The sequence below is a fragment of the Trichechus manatus genome, unplaced genomic scaffold (genome assembly GCF_000243295.1).
Source record: "Trichechus manatus latirostris isolate Lorelei unplaced genomic scaffold, TriManLat1.0 scaffold00303, whole genome shotgun sequence".
Classification (NCBI taxonomy): domain Eukaryota; kingdom Metazoa; phylum Chordata; class Mammalia; order Sirenia; family Trichechidae; genus Trichechus; species Trichechus manatus.
Genome location: NW_004444239.1, coordinates 738,011 through 762,359, shown reverse-complemented (window position 1 = coordinate 762,359; position 24,349 = coordinate 738,011). Strand labels below are relative to the sequence as shown.

The following is a 24,349-nucleotide window of genomic DNA, read 5'->3' as shown; positions in this document are numbered from 1 at the left end:
AAAAAAAAAAAAAAAAAAAAAAAATTAGAGAAATTCACTGATTTTCAAACAGTTGCACCATGTTTTTGAAATAAAGTCAGGGTTAAAGCCAGCTTTGTCTAAACCTTAGTCTGTAGCTTTTTCTACATTTAAGCCTTAGGGCATAGGGTTAGTGTGATGAATGTCTTCTTCAAGGTGGAGTGTGTGGGGGTGGTAAAGGAAGTTAAGGTCATGAGAGCTGCTGGTGTGACAGGGAGATTAAACATTTGATAGTAGGCCCACTTTAGAAGGGGATCCCAACGCCTAATGCAAGACTTCATAAGTATATAATGAGCGACCTTGAACAATGAACAGGACACTTAAACATACTGGTTCTTTTAGCACTTGTTCTGATGTCTTAGCAGCTTTCCTGGAATCTTCCCCTAAGACGAGGTAGGTTCTAAGCCTACTCCATACATGTGCATGCCCATTGTAGCTAGGATGACCATACAGCAGGTGTACCAGGAATAGCCCTGAATTGCATCTGCTGTTTGGGTGAAATTATAATAAACACCTCCTTGTACTATCAGAAGTTTTCTTGCTTTGGTGATAAATTATTGGTCACACTAATCACAGCATTTTATGAAATACTATATTTCTTTCTCTGTATCATTTTTATTCTGCAAGACCTTGAGCTCCTTGAGGGAAGGAAGAATACTTTTTGTGCTTGTATAGTCCCAACAGAGCCCTGGTGGTGCAGTGGTTAAGCACTCAGCTGTTAAGTGAAAGGTTAGCAGTTTGAACCCACTATCTGCTCTGTTGGAGAAAGATGTGGCAGTCTGCTTCTGTAAAGATTACAGTCTTGGAAATGCTATGGGGTAGTTCTACTCTGTCCTATCAGGTCACTGAATCAGAATTGACTCAATGGTAATGGGTTTGGTTTAGGGTATATACCCAAAATTCAGCACAATGTTCAAAGCATGTAGCTATAGTTGGAGTTCAGCAAATACTTGCTTATTAAGATGTCCCTGCCTCAATGTCTGCCCAAGATCTTGTTTTTTGACATAACAAACTGAAATCTCCCTCAGCAGACAAAACGTACACATTCTAACAGAATATCCTTAGAAAGTTTCTCATGCAAGCTAATCCTTTTAGCAAATGTTCTAGATACGAATAAACGTAACATTTGCATTTGCAACATAAACATCACAGATTTGGAATGAAATAATTCACATGCTGTTTAGAAATCATTTGAGATATTCATCTGTTTCTTAGGTTTCATTGTCTACAGCCTTGTTTTTTATTTTATTTTTATTTAAAGAAAAGACTAAATGCCTTCTTGATGCAGAAATGTTTTAAAAAATGGAAATAACACATCCACTTGAAGAAAGGGCTGCTAATCCCATAAAGATTCTCCATAAACAATTCATGGGAAGGCAATCAGCCTATCATATTGGTTCTTTAGATGATTTGTGTTCCATAAGTACTAAGTATTATGACTATAATTATTTGTTTATTAGATTGGTTAAAATTACGCATAATGCTGAGGAAGAGGAGTCAAGTTAGGTAAGATAAGGTTATAATTAAGGAAAGTGAAGGATAATATTGGAAAAATACTGTGTGAGGGTACCCTAAAACTGAGGTGCTTGGCGTGATTGAAAATGACTAACCTAGGTCTGAATCAAAGCTCCAACTTTGAATTAAACTTTAGCCTATCCTAATTACTCCTTTATGTCTTCCTAAGAAGAGAAACTGTGACATGTAGCTTCTTGGGAAACTTTAACCACCCTCAGCAAACAACGGAAGGAGCTAAAATGCGGTTTGTGAAGAAACCTTTGTCAGTAAATGTTTGTCAAGATGGTCTTGAGGGAATGCTTGCTCAGCTTGCCCAAGGACAAATGTATAGGTAAATATGTAGAAAATTGCTTACTAGGTTGAATTTAGAAAGTCTGTATTAGAAAATAGATCAGCTAACCTTGTAAGATTTTCACTTGCTATTGTCTTGTAGCCATGTATAAACCCAAGCCCGCATGATTGTAACCATGAACTCCCTTCCCCAGTTTTCTGTATAAAAGTCCAACTTTCCCTTGGAATGTTGGAACACTTGGTTCTTTGTATACTGTGTTTCCCAGTTTGGACTGTATCTCTTGCCCTCAATAAAAGTTTTTGCTTTTACTTTGAATGGGAAACAGGCTTTGTGAGGCCAAATGTAAGTACCCTGAGGTGTTCTGCTACTTCACGACTGTTTGGTAAGTCATCCTTATGTAAGTCCCTGGCATGCAGCCACTATTGTCCACCACTGCTATAAAACCTCTGCCCTCCCACTGCAGAGCGTGAAGATCTGCTTGGTCCTGCTGCGACCCAATATTTGCCTTATATGTAACTCTCCCTAATAAACTCCTTTACTGCCATCCTGGAGTTGCCCACTTCTTTCTTTGGTCTCTCAGCACCCTCTGTTTTTGGAAGCAAGTTTCACATTACTGGTTCATGCTGGGACAGTTGGTGAGCCAGCCAGGAGACGGAGGAAATGATGAATGTGTGTGAATGTTCTGTCGAGGAAATCCCAGGCTCTATGTGGGAAATCCTGGGTTGGCCAGCAACCTCCACATGGTCTGGCCCATATGCTTGAAGCATGCGGATGGCTGTGTGGGTACAGGGAGGCCCTGAAAACTCCAAGCAACATAGCCCAGTAGTGGGCAGATGTGCGTCTTCGTAAGTGTGGAAAAGAAGCTATGAGAGCAGTAGGGTCCCTGGGACGTCTGCTGCTCTGGGCTGTTCTGCTGGCCACCAAAACCAAGTTTGCTGCTGTAGTGCAGATAAGAGCTCTGTGGGAAGAGTTACAGTTGGAATGGGATGTGTGGCAATTGTGTGTGACCACAACTGACATACAGATCAGCCATATCTGTGAACAGTATGAGCAGCTAGAAACACTCGCCTGCAGGTTTGTAAACATGGGGTATTCAAGAGGTAGGAGAACAGTCTCCTAGCCATTTCTCAAAGCCCTCCAAGAATGGAACCAGAGATAGTTGGATGGACTAAGCAGGTCCCTGGTGCTCAGAACACCCTGTAATGCCCAGTGCAAAGGAAGAGTTAACATAGAAGGAAATACAAAAAAGGAGTAAAAAGCGCTCAAGATAGCTTACGTTGAGCAGCCTTGAAGAGACCATAGAGGTCCTTTCTAGAATCCTCTGATAATGCCCCTGACAAGATAATCAAGCAGCAACACAGTTGTAGCGGCAATAGTAAGGGGAAAACTAAAATAGGAGGGCCTGACTCCAGGTTACCAGGCAAGTGGACTGAATTCATACTTCCACTCTTATGGTGGAGGTGTGGCTCCACAAATGACTGAGAGTTCTTCTAATTTTGCCCAGATGTTCTGAATTTCAGAAGTAATTAAGAATGAGGATTAAGCCTAGGTCCCTCTGTCACCAGGAAGGACCAAAGGTCTTATGTTACAATTAGAGTTCAATGAGGAAATGAAAAGAATTGTATGTCTTGGGTTTTAGATACCATTGCACAAGTGACTGTGATCGCTATAACCCCTGGCAGCAAAATGAGGAAAACTTTTGGGTCTGAGGTCAACATCATTGAGACCATTACTCAAGCCTGACTATGGATAAGTCCCTTCAGGGCCCCTACAAATCCCTATTATATGTATTGATGATGTTGATGTATTAATGTACATCTTTGTAAACTTTTGCTTCCAAAATTGCTGCCATTATGGCCATTTTTAGTGGGCCACAAGGAAATTGTGACATGGACTATAGCTAATAGTCTTGCCATTCAATCTGGCCACCGACAACCCTCTGACTGACATATAAACCAAGCCCCTATGGGGATGAGACATCTGGATAAAAATCAGTGCTGCTCCTGATAAGCTTTTGTAACTTGTGTGGATGATCACAAGAAAGGCCCCTATGCTGAGAGAAGAAAATAACCAATGAGCAGATCACTCTTGCCAACTGACTGTAGAGGTTGAAGCATCCTCTGCTTCAGAACAAAGAGATGTGCAACCGACCACCTCCTGGATTTAAGAGAGGACGGCCCATGGAGATTCACACACCATCCTAGACTGAGTCTACATGCATGGACTGCCATTGTCATCAGAAAACGCCAGACAGCATAAAAAAGCTGACCTACCTACATACAAGACCCTGGCCAAGGCTAAAACCTGCCCAGGGACAGATTCCCAAGCCAACAGGTCAGGGCGTTCTCAGCAGATAAATCATATGGGGGTCTCTTACCCTATACAGAGGCTTCCACTGGATCTTGAATGAACTCTTCACGCTCTATATCACCCCCAAGCCATAGGGGCGATTGAGTACTTCAATGGACTGGCTTAAATGGCTGATGGGAGGGGACAAGACAACATAGACTGAACTGTACATCTCAGGCAAGCAGTCTGGGGTCTCAATGCAGCAGTTCCCTGTAAGAGCATTTCTCATTTGTGCCACATGTTTGATCAAACTGTCTATTCTATAAAATGTGTTTCTTTTGTATACAACTGTTTCTGACAAAAGATCTGGGTTCCCACAGAGGTCACTGCCTCAAAACTAGGACTCACGGGAGATAGGGGAGGGGAAAACGAAATTGTTAATGTTGTAACTTTTTCTTCCTAGATTATCTCACAGTGATGGACAGGCCCCTCATCCATGGGTCCCGGTGATACAGGCTTTTGCTAGTGTGACCAATCAGACCAACTGTTGGCTCTGTCAACATCTGAACCAAGAAGATGAGCCATCTCCCCACATTGTTCCAGCTGATCTGTCAACAAAGAGGACACCTTGTGGACCAACTGAATGTGTAACCTGGTACACTGAGGAGATCATGTGGTAAATGAATATGGTCGACTCCACTACTCATGGAAAACATCTTTTTGATGACTTTTGAAGTATGACGGCCATCTGTGAGGAGTGCTCCAAGCTTAGATAGGAAATTTCTCTCTGTGTGTTAAAACTGTAAATGGCATGGGACTGGATGGTTTGACTTTGAGAACAGTATTTTAAGACTGAGTTTGACATTACTCTGGACATGGAGAACTTGCAGAATATGACCAGGTGGTCTAAGGTACATTGACTGACTACACTAAGTCTAAGTTATCCTGGTCTGGCAATGGTAATTCTTCATTCAATTGGTCTGAGAAAGGGAGCTTTTGTATTACTTACACTGAAATATGTACTGTTCGTATAATGTGCCATGTTGGGAGAAATATGCTGTTTTTACATAAATGAATCAGGACATCTTATATACACATAAGATTGGACAAATGCATCCCTTTGATCTATTCAGTTGGCTTGGATTAAGCCACAACTGGGGTGGCTGGTTGGTATCTCTCCTCCAAGCAGGCCTGATCAATCTGCTGGGGATAGTCCTACTAGTTACCCTTATTAAGTGCTGCTTCAAACGATGTGCAGATACGACATCCACCAGAGTTATGCACCAAACCGCGGACATGCAGCTCAACAGCCAAAATGGGTGATGGTCATACCAGGACTTGATACTGCTTTACTTTTTTTCTGGCACCCTGATGGGAGTTGGGGGGTGGACTGTTCAGGGAATGGTCTGCCTCTACACCTCCCATCCAGGCTAAGTAAAGGCCTTCAGCCCAGAACATTCTCTGATAAGGAGACTGGGAATTGGGTCACCTTCTCTCTCCCAGTTCCTTCTACTTATCAGAGAAGCCTCCCCTGATCTGAGCACACAGTACTTTTCTCTGTCTCTTGCACATGTGTGGACACCACAAGACACCTGGCCAACCCCACTTCTTTGTCTGTTCCTGGTGGGAAGGGAATGAGTTCTCTCATACTACGGCACAAGAGAGGAAACATGCTAGATTGTAAGAGCTGGCCTCAAGGGGCAGGCTGTAAGGGAAACAGTTTTCACGAGGGTGAATGTGAGTGCCCTCATGTGTTCTCTAGTTCACTAGTGTTTGCTAAATCATCTTTTTTGCTAAGTCATCCTTATGTAAGTCCCTGGCATGTAGCCACTATTGTCCACCTCTGCTATAAAACCTATGCCCTCCCACTGTGGAGCACGGAGATCTGTTTGGTCCTGCTGCAACCCAGGACTTGCCTCATCCGTAAGTTTCCCTAATATATTCCTTTGCTGCCACCCTGGAGTTGCCCACCTCTTTCTTTGGTCTCTCAGCACCCTCTATCTTTGGAGACAAGTTTCACATTACTGGCCCAGGCCGGGACAACTTTTAGAAGAGCAGCCTGTTTTTTTTTTTTTTGCCAATACAAATCAGGAAAAATAGAGACTCTCACACCAGGATGCCCCAATCTAAACTTCTGCACACCAACTCTGCAGAGAATTGTGTTAGAAAGCTGTTAGTGGGCTATAGTTCTGGGAACTGATTGGACAGGAAGATGGGCAGGGATGATCCCTGAGGCTACAGAGCATAGAACAAAGGGTCATCTATAAGACACCTTTCAAGGGTAAAATCATAATTGAAAGTCAAGCCGACAATTGGTTGTAACATTTAGACTGAATAGGTAGGGTAACTGCAATGAGGTGAAAATCTGAGACAAGAGGATGAGTCAATACGGTGGGGCCTGAGATCCTGCATTTCCAATAAATTCCCTGGTGATAAAGACACTGCTGGTCTGTGGACCACACTGAGTAACAGGAGTGAAATCTTGAAAACCTTCTGTAGATGCTGCACTGTGGCCACTGGGGTGTCTGTAGGATCTCAAATTTCAGTTTGCATCAGCATCAACTGGATGGCTGCTTAAAATATAGCTGGCTTGGCCCCACCTCCAAAATTTGTAAGTCAGTAAGTATAGGGTGGGGCTGATAATTTGCATCTCTAACAATTTCCCAGGCAATGCTGATGTTGCTGGTCCAGGGACCACACTTCAAGAACAAATGCTGTAAGGCCCCTTCGGTCTCTTCTAAGTTTCGGGGAGGAGCTGTTAAAAGTTATAGAAATAGCCCATATAAGTCACTGTTCAGCTTTTAAAAATAAGGCACAAAAAGAAAAGCTAAGGTTAGGAGTTATACATTGCACCAGGCCCTGGAGCTGGTGTCTTAAGGTACCATTCAAAGTGTGACCCTGAGATCAACAGCATCAGTGTCACCTGGGAACTTGTTAAAAATGTAAATTTTTAGGACCCACCCCAGACCCACTGAATCAGCAATTCTGTCAGTGAGGCCCCTTGATCTGTGTCTTAAGGAACCCTGCAAGTGATTCTAAACCACTACCGTAGGGGAAAGAAAATGCTAGTGGGAGAAAAAGATGCAGGTAGATGTAAAGGCCAAATCAATGTACTAGAAATTATGCAACCCAAGATCTAGATCAAATTCTGTTTCTCCTTAGTTAAGAGTCTAGGCATGTCATTTCTACTCTCTGTTGCTCAGTTTTCTTATCTATAAGTGGAGTAGACCCTCAGGTGTTAAGGTAGATTGTATTACTGTCTCAAATACGTACAACCATTTCCTATAAAAGGATCACACACCCTCACATATTACCAGGAGACTAGCATTTCCCTTCGTGAGAAGAGTATGCTTCCTGCCTGGTTGGTGTTGGGCTTGACTGGCTTGCTTTGGTCAAGAGCCTGCCTATAAGCTGAAGTTTAAAAGCCACTGCCTTTTTCCACAGGCTTGTTTGTTCTTTTCCTTTGCCACAAGAATAGCAAGTCCTCAAAAGAGCTCCTGCTTCAACCTGGGACTCTGAATGAGAAGACACATGGTGCAGAATTGCAGCAGCTGACCCATGGCTAATGGGATATAATGGGAACGTTTGTTTTTGCAAGCCACTGATATTTTGACTTTGCTTGTTATGGCAACAAATCTGTGAATACAGGCATGTACAGGATAAAGGAAATAATACTCAAAAAGACTTGCTAAATAAATATGAAGGGCCACCATATTTAATGAGGCATTACGTAGACTTTGAAAACTAGAAGCCAGTCAACTCAAGGTCTCCACTGATAGAATTTTCCTAATTGCACTTATCTAACGAGATTGCTTCTCTTTGGCTTCCTTCTCTCCTCCCTTCCTCCAGCTCTTCTTCATTCTCTGTTTCTCCCTTCTCTCCCTCCAAACCGCCTTTCATTTTTCCTTTCTTCCTTCCTACTTTCCCAACTTATATGATGGATGGGGAGTGCAGATACTTCCATCTTGGTTACTTATTGGTTCTTGAAATAACGAATATTCTGGATTAGAAAATCATCATTCTCCTGACATACTTTTATGGGATAAAAGCACTGTAGTATTTACACTAAATGGATAGAACACTCAATTGTTACAATAACGATGCCTCCTTATATTCTGAGACTTTCAAAATACCTCAAACACTTGAAGTCTCATCTACATTCTAGGTAAGCAAACAAGTGGACTAAAGGCTTAATTATAGTTATAGTAGATACCAGCTTGACTATGGGTGTGTAATAAGACAGAGATAAAGGGAGAAACAACTACCTGTCAGTTTGTTGTACTGTAATGGCTTATGTGTTGCTATGATGCTGGAAGCTATGACACCAGTTTCTCCAGTAACAGCAGGGTCACCAATGGTAGATAGGTTTCAGTGGAGCTTTCAGGCAAAGACAGAGTAGGAAGAAAGGCCTGGCAATCTACTTTCAAATATTAACCAATGATCATAACAGAATATTGTCTGATATACTACTGGAAGATGAGTCCTCCAGGTTGGAAGGTACTCAAAATACCCAGTGGCCATAATAATGGACTTGAGCATACCCAAGATCCTGAAGATGGCACAGGATAGGGCAACATTTTGTTCTATTGTACATGGGGTGACCTTGAGTTGGAGCACACTTGATGGCAATTAACAACAAGGGAAAAAGATCCAATGCAGACTCACAAAAGTCCTATACTTTTATCTAGTATGGCCTATTTCCACAAGGGAGGGAACTTTCTCCTAGGGAGTTCTATTGGTCTACAAATCAAACAGTTCTGTTGCTCTAAAGTCTTAAAGAGATATGGAATTTTACCTGCCAGGGTAAAATCCCTAAATAGTGTATACAGCATATGTGGAAAAAGCATGGGATCCAGGAGAAGAAATTTCAAGAAAAGGACACATGGTAAGTGTGCGACCCTATGAGTGAGTTTCGTTTCTATTGTTAGCAAAGCTCATGGTATGTTGCTAGGAGCCTGGATGTCTCCCCAGTTCCTGCTCTTCTTCTTTTGTCTGAATCTCTGTTTCTCAATAGGTATTTCTTACTGCTTTGTTGCTTTAGCTTCCAGCACCTCCTTTTACTTCTGTTCTTCTTTCTTTTCCTTGATTCTGTATTCTCTAAACTGTTTCTGAAATTTAGCCCCCAAACTGGAGGATTAAATCCTTCCAACACATCTCAGCTCATCAGGCCCCAAAGGCCAATTGTTGCTTTGAAGACAACTATTAATTCCATAATGGGCTGAATGCTGATATCATGTAGGTGCTCCATTAACAGCAACACCAATTGTTTACTGATTTTTTTTTAAAGGACATTATGATGAATCTCTGGTGACATGATTAAATATTTCAACCAACCTTGAGACATGGAGTCCGACAGACCATTGCTATTTTATTAGTTGAGAAAATTTTACTGGTAGGGAATGGAGCATTTGGTGCCAGCAGTGAGACTCAAATATGGTTAATGTAATAGCTAAACTGAATTTGAATCATTTAGGCAACTACTAATTCAGCAAATGCCTACAACATGCTGAGCTCCATTGTGAATACCAGAGACAAAGTAAGTGCTCTCTGGACCTTGTATTGTAGATTGCATGACATAGAATAAATAAATATAATGCCAGGTAACAAGCTGAGTCCCTGGGAGGTGCAAATGGTTAACATGCTTGGCTGTTAATCAAAAGGTTAGAGATTCAAGTCCACCCAGGGTTACCTTGGGAAAAAAGGCCTGGCAATCTACTTCCCCAAAATCAGCCACTGGAAATCCTGTAGAGCACAGTTCTACTCTGATGCACATGGGGTCACCAAGAGTCAGATTTGATTCCGTGGCAACTGGAATAAACGAAATAAGTAGATGAAGGAAAACTAGGCAGAGTAGAAAGTAGACAGTGAAGGGGAAGGGTTGCCTCTTAGATAGCGTGGTCTCTGTGACGATTGCTCTGTGCCCAGCTGGAGTTCACATGCTGCAGCACTGTGGCCAGGGAAGGCCTCTCAGGCAAGGTGACCTTTACAGGGACCTAACTGAGCCATGTGGCCATCTGGTGAACATGGACTGCAGGCAGAGAGCAGGTTGATGCAAAGCCCAGAGCGGTGGCTGCTCTGCATATCCTAGGAGCAGTGAGGGGGCCAGTGAGCCGGAGCTAAGAGAGCAAATGGGAAAGGGCTCATGATGAGTCAGGGGCCAGATCTCATATGGCCAGGTGTATCCAAGAAGAAGCCGGGATTTCATCCTAAGGGACAAGAGAAATCACTGGACAGTTCTGAGCAGAGGAATAATGGGGTCTATTCTAATAGGATCCCTCAGGATGCTATGTGGAGAATGGGCTGCAGCAAGGCAAAGCAGAGGAAGGGAGGCCTGCAGGGAGGCTACAGCAGCTGAGTAGGAGACTAACAGACAGGCAGAGGGAGCTTGGACTAGCCTGGAGGAGTCTGAAGCTGCAGGTGAATGGGTTCGCAGAGAATTAACAAACTTCAGATTTATTTCGTGAGTTCACTGCCAGTTTTAACTTAGGCAAGCATCTCTTGGAGCCAGTTGACTAGTAGTTCCAGAGGCTGTGGTTTGGTCAGTGAGGTTTCAATGAGGAAGCTGAGAGACATGTGAGACTACACTACCTTGCCCTGCTTATAAAGTCCAACCCCCTTTAAAGGGGTCCTTGTAATAGACGTTAGTGTGAACCAGTTACACACCCCTTCTCCTAACTTCTGTGTAACAATTTTCTGTATAGAGGGACACAGCTCAGATATCTCTACTCAAGCACTTATCACAATTCCTGGTAAGTGGGATGCCAAGTTAGGGGCAGTGGTGGGAGCCACCCACTGAGGTAGGTGTGAGCCTTTTGATCACTAACATATTACACCCTTTTGTCTGCCCCCAGGGAAGGTATGTCCCCCTGCCTAGTCTCCACCCTTGGTACACCATTTCTGCCTGGTCTAAAGAAGCTACAAGTCAGTGGGCCATAGATTTCTTTTTGAGCTGCAAGAAACCTAAAGGAAACAGAAGTTCATTGAGGTAGATCCAATTTCCCAAGCCCCACACTTTGTAAGTGGAAGTGTGTGCAGACTGAATGGTGTTCTCCTACAGTAAGAATCTTGTTTGAGACAACCAAGAATTCTGAGTACGTCTGTAGCCCCTCAATATTTCATATAATCCTACTGCATAAAACTCTAACTACATTCTGTGACAGGGACCTTAAAATCATCAAGGCTAAACTTATCATTGTAAGGATTTAGAAAACTGAGGCCCGTAAAATTGACAATCCATCATTTTTATTAATTTCATTGATGAATAATGCGTAACTATACTTATGTATGGAAAAGTACACATATCGTAAGTCTATTTCTCCACTCATTTTTACAAACTGAATGAACCTAGTTCAGAAGACAGAACATTCCAACAACCAGAAGCCCCTTCACATCCCAGTACAGTCACCACCCCACAAGATTAACCACTGTTCTGATTTATAATAGCATAGACTAATTATGCTAGTTTTTAAAATTTATAAAAAATGGAATCATAAAGAATGTACTCATTTGTGTCTAGTTTCTTTCACCATTATTTTGTGAGACTTATCCATTTTGTTGTATGCAAAGTGAATGACTCATTCTTATAGCTTTGGGTGAATAGATAAGGATATATAGTTTTTAATGACCCAAAGAGCACTAGAAATGTGGTGGACAGACCCTAATGTGGTCCACATGTTCATGCCCTGTATATAACTCCAACCACTGAGTGTGAACAAGACCTGTGATTTCTTTTTAACAAATAGAATATGGCAAAGATGATGAGATGTAACTCTCATAATTATATTATGAGTATACATATAAAGATAGAAATATTGACTTGTAGAGACGTTTCTCTCTTGATGGCTTGAAGAAATAACCTGTTAGGGCCTATAGAGAGGTGGCAAGCACCTGTGGGTGACCTCTAGGAGCTGAGCGCAGCCCCTGGGCCCTGATTAACATCCAGCAAGAAAATGAGGACCTCTGTTCTACAACTACAAGTAACTGAGTTGAACAACAACCAGTAACACACAACATCTTGGAAGCAGATCTTTCCCCAGTGGAGCTTCTGATGAGACCACTTCCCGGATGACCCGTGAAACCCTGAGCAGAAACTGAGCACAAACTCCCGAACCAAGGAACTATGAGATAAGAAATGTACACTGTTTTAAGCCACTGAGTCTATAGAAATGCATTACACAGCAACAGAAAACTAATAAAGAATCTAGCTCTCTAGCTTTATAGCATAGCAATTTTTGTTCATTTATGTTGTTAAAGGTAAACAAGCACTATATAATTTCTTCAATATTCTTTTTCTGTAGTCTATTCTCAACAATAGTCAATTAGGCAAGCATAGATCACTCAGTACATTGGTCTGGGTTTCATAATTTTAAATTTAGAGTGGTCCTTTCCCTTTAAAAAGGCATCTTTTAATTGGCCAGACCCAAATGAGGCAACCAGTGTAAGAAGGTGAGGTTGGGCATCTCAGGACAATTTCATGGGAAGGATGATTTCAGATGAAATGAAAAAAAAAAAAAAGAAAGAAAGAAAACTGGAGTTGTATATTTTCATGGTGCTATTTTCAGCATGTATTTCCCGTAGATGTATCTTAGGCACTTTGGAGCTATGCCAACCAGGGTGCAGTGTAGATATAAGTCAATATCATTATACCACAGGCACTTAACAGGAAGATATGACTGATGCAGTACACCTGCTCGCTTGAGAAGACATCGGGCCAGCTCTGGGGAAATAAGTTTCCAATAGCCCATTTCTATTCCTTTTCACTTTGTCCTTGATTTATTGCCTTTGCCCAGCTCCAACATGACAAAGGTTTCAGCTTTCAGCACAAAACGATATTCCAGACTTCACTAAATATATTTGTAAGACAAGGGCAGCCAACAAAATTAAACTGCCATCACAAAGACGGCTGTTACTTAATGCTGGAGAGAGATTACAGGGAATTAATACTTTATCAAAAAATATTTCAGCTACAAAACCAGTGCTGATTTCTCCAGTACCTTTGGCTAGGTGCTGATTTATCTCCCACCTTGCTTAGATTTAGTCTTTCATTGACAATTTACTGAAAAGCCTGACAAATGTTGGTGGCCTACGTTACAGTATACCTCAGCTTACTTAGTTATTGCTACAGCAAGGTGGAAATTAGGAACTTGGAAGAGGAATTATCTGCACTATGTCTTTAATTTTTATTGATGTACTTTTCATTTGAGGTATCAGGTGTTCCATTTTTAATCTCACTTGTCTATTTAGAGACCTCGCCTAAGAATGGAAAGAATGGGCTTGATGAAGGCAATGCAAACCTCAAGAAAACAACAGTGTTAGCGTTATGGAGATCATAATTTGGTCCCATTTGTTTCCTGTCTTTTTATATATATATATAAAATTTATTTTATTTTGTTGTTCCTCTTGAGAATATACACAGCAGAACATGCTGAAAACATTCAACAATTTCTACATGTACAATTCAATGACACTGATTACATTCTTCCAGTTGTGCAACCATTCTCACCATCCTTTTCCTAATTGTTCCTCCCCTATTAACTTAAACTCATTGCCCCCTAAGTTTCCTGTCTAATCTTTGGAGTTGCTGTTCTTAATATGATCCCATCTAGATAGTTCTTAAAAGAGCACAATGCTCAAGGCAGATATTTTTTACTAGGTTAAGCTAAACTACTATTTAGTTTCCAGAAGACTTCAGGGGATATTTTTGGTTTAAGGTTTAAAGATAATTTTTTCTGGTTTTTTTTTTTTTTTAATGCAGCATCTTACCTGTTTTAAATTCTCTCTCTTTTAAGACCCTTTACCCCAGATCCTTAACATACTTTGAGAGCAAAAACCCCTCTCAGAATTAGAAATAAGAGGATAAGATACTCCATTTCCATTATCATCTGTGACTTCTTAAGGCTGTCCTCTCATTTTAGCTTCATAATTTTAAGTAAAGTTGTTATCCAATTTAATTTCTTCTCCTTGATTCTTAGGTGTGCTTAAGTGCACCATGAAGACTTCACAATGAACTCTTTTTAAAGATTAACTATTATAATATGCTTGTAAAAAGGACTTTTTGCTCAAAAAAAAGAAGCTCTTAAGCAATTCCATTAGGAAAAGTTGTCTACAGTGATGGGGTGATAGTGCAAATAGTGGGCCCTGCATGGTGCTAGGCCCATGCAGAATTGGTATCAGAGTAGAGGGTAAGTTAACAGAGAGTGTGGCAGTTCCTGAAATCTGTTGCTAAGGAAACCCAGCAGGAGGGCACTTAGCATAGTCTTTTGGAGGGGACCAGGAATGCTTCTCAGACGAAGTGATGTTAAGCTTAGAGTTGAAGAAATAAGAGTTTGTCTGCAAAGAAGGAAAGGAGAGGAAATTTCAAGCAGAGGTAACAAAGTGTGCCAAGACCCAGGGGTAAGAGAGAACTGGATGCATTCAATGAACGAAATTCAACATGGGTAGAGGGTACAGTGGGGTGTGAGAATAGTAAGAATTGAAACTTCACAGAGAAGCATGAGACTGAGACAGAGGCAAGTTTTGAAATTAGCCTGGGGGCATTGGAAGCTATCAGAAAATGAGTGGCACGAATACATTTGAATTTTTGGAAGATCACCCTTGTCAAGAATAGAAAATGAGTTAAAAGCACGGAGACCTGAAAGTTGGAAGTTGTATTTGGACACTGTTGCTATAATCCGATTTTGAGACTAGGGTGACCAGAGCAAAGATAGCCGTGGTGGGAGTGTGAAGAATTGGATGGATAGAAGAGAAACAGAGGAAGTAGAGTCAATAAAACAAAACGAAATAAAAGAAAAGCAAATTCAATAAATCTTGGTGATTGATGGACTCAAAGGGTGAAAAAGGAAGACACGTGTGATGTTTGTTTCTCAGTTGGGCGCTTGGGTGAATGTACAGCATTGTGGGGTGGGGGACAGTGGAGTGTGAGGTCTGTTTGGGTCACTGAGTTTGAGAGGCCTATGGGACAGCTAGGAGTTTCTAGGTGGTGCAAACAGTTAACACACTTGGCTGCTAACTGAAAGATTGGAAATTCAAGTCCACCCAGAGATACCTCATAAGAAAGGCCTGACAATCTACTTCTGAAAATATCAGCCATTGAAAACCCTGTGAAGCATACTTCTACTCTGACACTCAGGGAGTCCCCATGGTCAGATGGACTTGACAGCAGCTGGGTTGCTGGTTATGAGATAGCCAAGTAAAGTTTCTCCCTTAGACAATAAGAACAATTCTCCTAAAGCGAAAAGAGCTAGGCACCTAGATTTGAAGTTCTTTAGCATATAGTCACTAGTTGAATTCCTGAGAATGGATGAGATATCTCAGTGAGGTGTATCTGTCTTTCAAAAAAAGCTAGAATTTCCATGAGAAAGTCAACATTTAAAGGACAGGCTTAGGATGAGTTATACACACAGGACTTTGAGAAGGCATGGTCAATGGTGTGACATGATCCAGCAAGCTCTAGAAGTTAAGCAAGCTCATGAGCAGCCTTATTGAGAGGCCCATATGTCGAGGAGATTTAACTGCCTACTAACAGCCATGTGAGAGAGCTTGGGAGCCTGTGATCTGGCCCTTTCAGATGACTGCAGCCCAGACCAAAATCTCATGAGATACCACGAGCCAGAATCATCCAGTTAACTGCTCCGATTCCTGACTCCTCTAAGGGATAAACGTGTGTTGTTATTGTTGCTGTAATTTTATTTATGTTGTTGATGTTGATGTTGTTTTAAGGTGCTAAATTTGGGGATAAGTTTTTACTCAGCATTAGATAACTAATACCTGCATATTCCAGTAGCATCCTCATAAAGGTGCTTAGGAAATCTTCAAACAATGACGTGAGATACCCTGTGCACTTTTATGCATAAAATCAGATTGTTTTATGTTCTTCCATCACACGTGACTGTTAATTTGACTAGGCATATAATTCTAGTTTGAAAATCATTTTCCCTTGGAATTTTGAAAGTGTTCTTCCATTATCTTCTAATATCCAGTGTTGCTGTCAAAAAATTTATGCTGGTCTGAATTTGAACTTTTGATTTTAGGAGCTTTAGGATTTTGCCTTTGCCTTGAAATTTTGAGATGCTATGGCTTGGTGTGTGTCTCTTTTTTTGTTACTGTGCTGGGTCGTGGTGGAAGCTTTTACATCAGAAGAACCACGTTCTTTTATTCTGTATAATATTTTCAATTGTATATTTGCTAATGCTCCCTCTCAACTGTTCTCTTTTAGATATCGGACATCCTGTTTTGACCATCGACTTTTTGTTTCTTTTCTGTTCTCGTATTGTCCACTTTTTCACATTTTTGTTCAATTTTCTGGGAGATTTCTCAGATGTTATCTTCCATTTTTTCAGGTATTCTTTTAATTTCCTCTACTACATTCCCTAGAATTCTTTCTTATTGCTAGGCATTTCTGCCTTATAGTATCTTGTACTTGTTTCATGTATTTAAGGAACATAAATATATTTATGAAACATAATATAAGATACTATGTTTTTAATGTTTCTTCTGTCCCCTAAATTATTCCTGTATTCTCCAAATACCTTTCTTTGTTTATTGTTTTGTTTTCGTCCTTCACCTTGGAGGTTTTAGGGAAATAAACGATGATCCTTGATATCTATTCACACTTAGGACTGAGCCACTCAATATTTCATGGAAGCTTGGCATGGGTGGGTATGGGCTGTGTTTGACAATGGTAGGCTTCATTGTCAAGATGGACAAGATGTCTTTTTGAATGGGGACATTAGTAAAAGTCTAGTTATCACATTTCTTTTCTATAAAGTTGTTTAGTTTTTCTGTAGAAAAACCCTCACATTTTGTGACTGTAAGATGTCTGGGGACAAGGCAGACATATAAGACTAGGAGTTCCACAGCTCAGTAAGAAGAATGTCACTTCATTTTCACCTTTAGCTGCATCTATCAACCTTACCCTGAGCTTTGGATACTCTTTGGTTCAATTTCTATCGGATAGAAGATAAGCCTCTGTTCTCCTGGGTAGAGGTGGAAAGGCACTTATTTACAAAGAGTGGGCCTTAGGTAAACTAGCTCCTTGTGCAAACTTCACCCAATTCCTCCCAGCCTTTGTGCATCAGCATAGCCTCTATGGCATACAACCAGCTCTGAGCCTCTCCTAGGACGGGCAAGGTAAGAAGTCACCAGCCTTCCATTAGCACGTCTTTGGTACAGACTAGTCAGACACAGTTTTCCTCCTCCATCAGGTGTCCAATTTTCAAATATATTGATATTTTTCACCCACCCTAATCTCTCTTCTTTTCTTTTTGTCTCTTTGAATTCCTATATTTAAAACAAAAAGTTAAATTGTTTTACTGTTACTTTGAAGGAGTTGAAGAAAAGACAAGTTTGTGCATTCATTCTCTACATTAAAATAAGAATGTTCATTCAATATACATGATTTTTCTTAACCAAAAAAATTCTTCTGAGCCATTTTAATATACATGTTTTTAATTACTTATTCTGAGAAAGTAGCACCCCCCATGCACTATTCTATTTCAAAATTTCAATTGAATGTAACCACCCAATGGAGCTGGCTAGTCTCAGAGCTGGTGACTCTAACTATACCATGCACCTTGCATCACAGAAATTGGCATTGATAAGGAATATATATATAAAGATGTGCCAAGTGGTTAGTTGATAGTTCTGTGTGCTTCAGCATGCACCAAAGTGCAATTTGCCAACTATAAGGAAATGTGTGTCATTCTCTTTTGTTGGCAATATATTTCTAAATATTCCAGTGGGATTTAGTTACTCCTTATATGTTGCTTCTCCTCCATCTGCCACCCCATCCTTTAGTCTAGCCCATTTTTTACATGAAGTATGTAAGCAAGGCACGTGTGTATTATCAACGATGTGAAGGCATTCAACGGTGTGGATCATTACACGTTATGGGTAACATTACAAACAGTTAGAATTCCAGAACACTTAAATGTGCTCACGCAGAACCTGTACATGGATTAAGAGGCAGTCGCTCAAACAGAACGAAGGGACAGTGCATGGTTCAGAATTGGAAAAGGTGAGTGACAGGGCTATATCCTTTCATCTTACTTATTCAATTTGTATGCTGAACAAATAATCTGAAAAGCTGGAGTATATGAAGAAGAACGTGGCATCAGGATTGGAGGAAGACTCATTAACAACCTGTGATATGCAGATGACACAACCTTACTTGCCAAAAATGAATACGACTTGACGACTACAGCCTTCAATATGGATTATGCCTGAACGTGAAGAAATGAAAATCTTTACAACTGGACCCATAATCAACATCATGATAAATGCAGAAAAAAGTGAAACTTTCAATGATTTCCTTCTACCTGGATCAACAATCAATGTCATGGAAGCAGCAGTCAAGAAACCAAACGACGAATTGCATTTGGCAAACCTATTGCAAAAGACATCTTTAAAGGTTTAAAAAGCAAAATTATCACTTTGATGACTAAAGTGCAACTGACCTAAGCCATTGTCTTTTCCATTGCCTCATATGCACGAGAAAGCAGGACAGTGAAATAAGAAGACAGAAGAATTGACACATTCTAATTGTGGTGTTGGCGAAGAATATGGAATATACCACGGACAGTCGGAAGAACAAACAAATCAGTCTTAGAAGAAATACAACCAGAATGTTCCTTAGAAGTGAGAATGGCAAGACTTTGGCTTGCTTACTTTGGACTTGTCATCAGGAAAGACCAATTGCTAGCAAAGAACATCATGTGTGGTAGACAGTCAGCGAGAATGAGGGAAACCGTCCATGAGATAAATTGACACAATGGCTGCAGAAATGGACTCAAATATACTAACAATCATGAAGATGGCACAGAATCAGGCAGTCTTTTTTTCTGTTATACATAAGGTCAACATGAGTCGGAGGTGCCTTGAAGGCAACTAACAACAACAAAGCAATGCATGGTGGGGGGCTGCAGGAAGTAAACACTACACTACTGACAGAGCATATAACCTAGGTGAAAGCAAAACCAAACCCCAGGGAGAAAAAGGCAGGTTCCATGAGAGAAGTACAGACAGCACAATGAGAGGTCCGAGGATGGAGTAGAATAGTTTACAGTTCAAAACGGGAGAGGAACAGGATTTGATTTCCAGCTCCACCTTGCTGTGTCTTCTTGGACAAGTCATTTAACCTGTCTGTGCATGTAAAATGAGGAAATATTAGTACCAAATTCACAGTCACAGTGTGAGGATTAAATGAATTAGTGTATGCAGAGCGCTAACACAGCATCTCAGTACATATTGAGTACATACTTGTTCTCTCTTATTAACTATTTTCTGCCTGGGGAGATGAAAAATGTTTCGTGTGAGTAGTGGTAGGAATTTGAACTGGACTCTTAGGGTGAAAGACTATTCACCATCTCTCCACTTGAGCATTAGAATAGGGGATCCAATTTTCAGAGCCCTCATTTCTAAACATCAAATGGCCAAAATACTTATTAAAGTCAAAATGTATCTTCAATAACTTTGAATTAAAAGAAATAATGAGCATTTTCCAAAGGTTTTGCCATCAGAACACAAGTGTTGGTGAAAACTATGGCAAAATCTAAGCCACAATGGGAATGGAAAGACCCTTATCAACATTGTTGTCATCGGACATGTAGATTTGGGCAAGTACACCACTACTGGTCACCTGACCTACAAATGTGGTGGGATCAAAAAAGAACCATCAAAAAATTTCAGAAGGAAGCTGCTGAGATGGGAAAGGGTGCCTTCAAGTATGCCTGGGTCTTGGATAAACTGAAAACTAAATGTGTGCAAGGCATCACCACTGATATCTCCCTATGGAAATTTGAGACCAGCAAGTACTACATGACTATCATTGATGCCCCAGGACACAGAGACTTTATCAAAAACATGATTACAGGACCATCACAGGCTGACTATGCTCTCCTGATTTTTGCTGCTGGTGTTGGTGAATTTGAAGCTGGTATCTTCAAGAATGGGCAGACCCATGAGCATACCCTTCTGGCTTACTCACTGGGTGTGAAACAACTAATTGTTGGTGTTAACAAAATGGATTCCACTGAGCCACCCTACAGCCAGAAGAGGTATGAGAAAATTGTTAAGGAAGTCAGCACCTACTTTAAGAAAATTGGCTACAACCCTGACACAGTAGCATTTCTGCCAATTTCTGGTTGGAATGATGACAACCTGCTGTAGCCAAGTGCTAACATGCCTTAGTTCAAAAGACGAGTCACTCGTAAGGATGGCAATACCAGCGGGACCATGCTGTGTGAAGCTCTGGATTGCATCCTGCCACCAACGTGTCCAGCTGACAAGGCCCTGAACCTGCCTCTCCAGGATGTCTATAAAATTGGTGGTATTGGCACCGTCCCTGTGGGCAGAGTGGAAACTGGTGTTCTCAAGCTAGGCATGGTGGTCACCTTTGCTCCAGTCGACTTCACCACAGAAGTAAATTCTACCGAAATGCACCATGAAGCTTTGAGCAAAGCTCTACCTGGGGACAACATAGGCTTCAATGTCAAGAATGTTTCTGTCAGAGATGTTCCTCGTGGCAGTGTGGTTGGTGACAGCAAAAATGACCCACCAATGAAGCAGCTGGTGTCACTACTCAGGTGATCATCCTGAATCACCCAGTGCTGGCTATGCACCTGTGCTGGATTGTCACACAGCTCACATTGCTTGCGAGTTTGCTGAGCTCAAAGAGAAGACTGATTGTGGTTCCGGTAAGAAGCTGGAGGGTGGTCCCAAATTTTTGAAGTCCGGTGATGCTGCCATCATTGACATGGTTCCTGGCAAGCCCATGTGTGTTGAGAGCTTCTCTGACTATCCTCCTCTGGGTCGTTTTGCTGTTCACAATATGAGACAGACAGTTGCTGTGGGTGTCATCTAGGCAGTGGACGAAAAGTCTGCTGGAGCTGGCAAGCTCACCAAGTCTGCTCAGAAAGCTCAAAAGCCTAAATGAGTACTATGAATAACACCTGCCACCCTAGTCTTAATCAGTGTTGGAAGAATTATCTCAGGACTGTTTATCTCCATTGGCCATTTAATAGTAGAAGATGGGCTAATGATAACAAAGTGTCGTAAAACCATCTGAAGGAAAAGAATGTTTTGTGGACAATTTGTTTCTTTCTGTCTGTGGCAGTTTTAAGTTATTAGTTTTTAAAATTGTACTTTTTAAATGGAAACAATTTGATCAAAAATCTGTTACAAGATTTTAAGACTCAAAGTTTAATGAGAAAAAAAAAAAAAAAAAGAAATAATTCCAGGCCTATCCTTGCTGCACAAAAGGTAATTAACCTCACAGAGAGCTGAACAAGCCCCAAGTTTGGGCTTCCTGCTGACTTGGTTTCACATCTTAAGATGTAAGTATTTACAGGTCAAGTGCTGTAAGAAGAATGAAAACATGTCTTTTCTCTGAGAAAAGCTTTCTTCACACAGATTCCAACTACTCTCCTAATCCTTAAGCCTCTAATTAGAGTTCTAGTCCAAAAGCAAAACATCCAAACCCCATTTCTCTCCACTCCTAGCTTAAAAGGAAAAAAAATCAGGGTGTCTCAGTATCCAGCCAGCACTTTGGTCGGTTTTGCAACAACCCCTCTTTGTATTTTATCCCACATCTTTCGGCAGACTCTTCTGAACCCTTTACAAACGGAATCTCATTAATTCCCAACAGCACCGCTGGGAAACCCTTGACCTAAACAATTATCCCAAATTTACAGATGAAGAAACCAAAGCACAGTGTGCCCTTTAGTTCTCTTTTTACAAACAATGAAGCATCATAAGAACAGAAAATAATTCTCGCGCTGCAGCTGAAAGCAAACAGCCTCATTGCAAAATTAAACAGTTGCTCATTTCTTGGAAAATGTCTGAAGAACTGTTTAAACTAGGAATGCACAAAGCGAGAAGACCCAGAAGGCACTCAGAAAATAAAGTCACAGAATGTTACTTCCACTGAGACCCACTGTCCAAACCACCCCTGTCTCTGCCACACAGGACACAGAGGACAGAATGAAATGTTAGAAAGAATACCCTAAGAACTATCACTCAAACTAGTAATGCAATTCATATAATTCATGTTACTGACAATCTTCACTACGGAATCCCTGGATGGGGCAAACGTTTATGGTGCTTTTCTGCTAACTAAAAGTCTGGAGGTTCGAGTACCCCCAGAGGCACCTTGGAAGAAAGACTTGGCGATCTACTTCTGAAAAAAGTCATTAAGAACTCTACAGAGCACAGTTCTACCCTGACATATATGGGGTCACCGTGAGTTGGAATCAACTCAATGGCAACTGTTTTTTTTTTTTTTTTTTTAATATTAATTAAGAATCTTTTGTGATGCCCCAAGAGGAACTGTCCCTTCTCCGCCCTGCACCCATGCTGTACTGCTATAAATATTTCTCATTGTATCTGTGAGGCTTTCCCACACTTACTCGGTATATACCTGTTTCTCCTACTAGATTCTAAAATATATGTAACTCAGTCCAAGAATACTCTTTGGCCAGCTACATGCTAGGCACTCTGCCAGATGCTAACTTAAAAAGAGGAGTAGTATATGATGCCTACTGTCAAGAATCAGCCATATCCAATTGTGTTATGAGCACATAGGACAACATCTAGCACATGGTAGGTATTAAATAGATAGTTTTAGAGCTTTTATTTATTTATTTTGTTATTTCTATTAGCCTTATTATCATAGCAGCCTCTGATTTCTATACTAGCTTTGTGCCCGGGGGCTTGGAGAATTAACAGCAGTTGCAGCTCTCCCTGGTTTGGTTTTCCTTGATGCTGACTCATGCTGCCCAGCTAGCCCCACAGCCAGAGAAGTTGAGGTTGAGGTGGACAGTTTCCCCAGAACTTGATTATTCCTTTCTCCTGTGTCTTGCAAAGCCTGGCCTTGTCGTGACCAGAGCTCTTCATTAGTTCCACTCAGGTACCCTGCCTGTTGTCTCAGTGTTTATTGCTCTCTGTCTCTCCCTCTCTCTCTCTGTCTTTTTAATAAACTTCGGATAAATTCCTGTAAGACCTGTGTCAGAGGGCATTTGAGAAAGGTGATTCTTAAATGTATTCATTTTCATGCTTTTGTGGATCAAAGTCTGCTTCCTGTTCCTAGTGCCAGCTAGCCAACATGCCAGGGTGGACACCTGAGCCTAATCTTTGTCCTTCCTCACGGTATGTTCCCCACTATGAAGAGCTCTGCCTCCAGGCATGGGGCAGTTTTCAATTCCCCTAGTATTAAATTTTAATTCTAAATGTCTTGACCCCTGGACTGCAGAGTCATGCTCAGAAAACACAGGTATGCAGATAATTCACATTATTGTTATTATCAACAATAGAATAAAATGTGTTTTGTGTTTTACAGGCTACAAAGCACAGCGACTTACTTGCATGATCTCATTTTATCTTCAGTGACTTATGGCCACATCATAAAATAAGGCACCCATCAAGCTAGGAGAAGAGAAAACAGAAAGATTACCCGGATCTAGTCTGCTTTATATTAAATATGTCTGCCAAAATATGCGTTAAATTTCTGGCCCTTGTATTTGCGTATATGATTGCAGTGCAGCTAATTACTTAATATGGCCCTTCTAGCCACAGTCGTTGTAACACCCACCGAATGACTAGGTAGAACTACAAAAATGAGGTGTGTGAAACCCTAACAAGGGGATTGGTCAGTTTTGCCATCCTGCTAGGCTTAAAAGAAGACACTGAGAGAGAGTAGGAGCTGTAACACAGAAGACAGAGAAGGAGATCTGTAACACTTGAGGCAGCCAGAAGCAGCAGCAGAGAAATGGCAGCAACAGAACCAGGAGACTGAAGGAGACCACAGAAGACCAACAGGAGACAGATGGCATGGTGGGCTTCCCAGCCTTTGGAGCGAGAAGGCTAAGCACTTTGGTTAGGAGGCTTGCTGGCAGAGTAGGGTGCCTCCAGGCATTTGGTGGAGCTAAGTTTGCCAACTCAAAGAACTAGAACTGAGAGCCTTCGGACTGAGGCTTACTAGGGAGTAGGGTGCCTCTGGGCACTTATCAGCAGAGCTAAAAGAGCTTTGTAACACTTGCCCAAGCAGGGAAGAAAGAGGCCAAGGGGCTAGAGAGAGGAGTACCTGTGGGCACAGCTGAGAAGAGGCTGTCTTGATTGAAGAACTGTATCCTGAGCATTCCTGAACCTGAATTGTAACCTGTTACTTCCCTACTAAACCCTGTAATCGTGTGTAGTGTCTGTGAGTTCCTTGTGGCCATTGCAGTTGATTATAGAACTATGTAG

The 24,349-nt window shown here is 41.3% G+C and overlaps 1 protein-coding gene and 1 pseudogene across 1 annotated transcript in view; one reads left to right on the top strand and one right to left on the bottom strand.

The window, feature by feature from the left end:
- CNTNAP5 (contactin associated protein family member 5) overlaps positions 1–24,349 on the bottom strand; it is a gene marked incomplete at its 5' end in the record, with an annotated part of 853,982 nt that overhangs the window by 127,118 nt on the left and 702,515 nt on the right. The window lies entirely within an intron of this gene.
- On the top strand, positions 19,799–21,044 carry LOC105756961 (elongation factor 1-alpha 1 pseudogene; annotated as a pseudogene).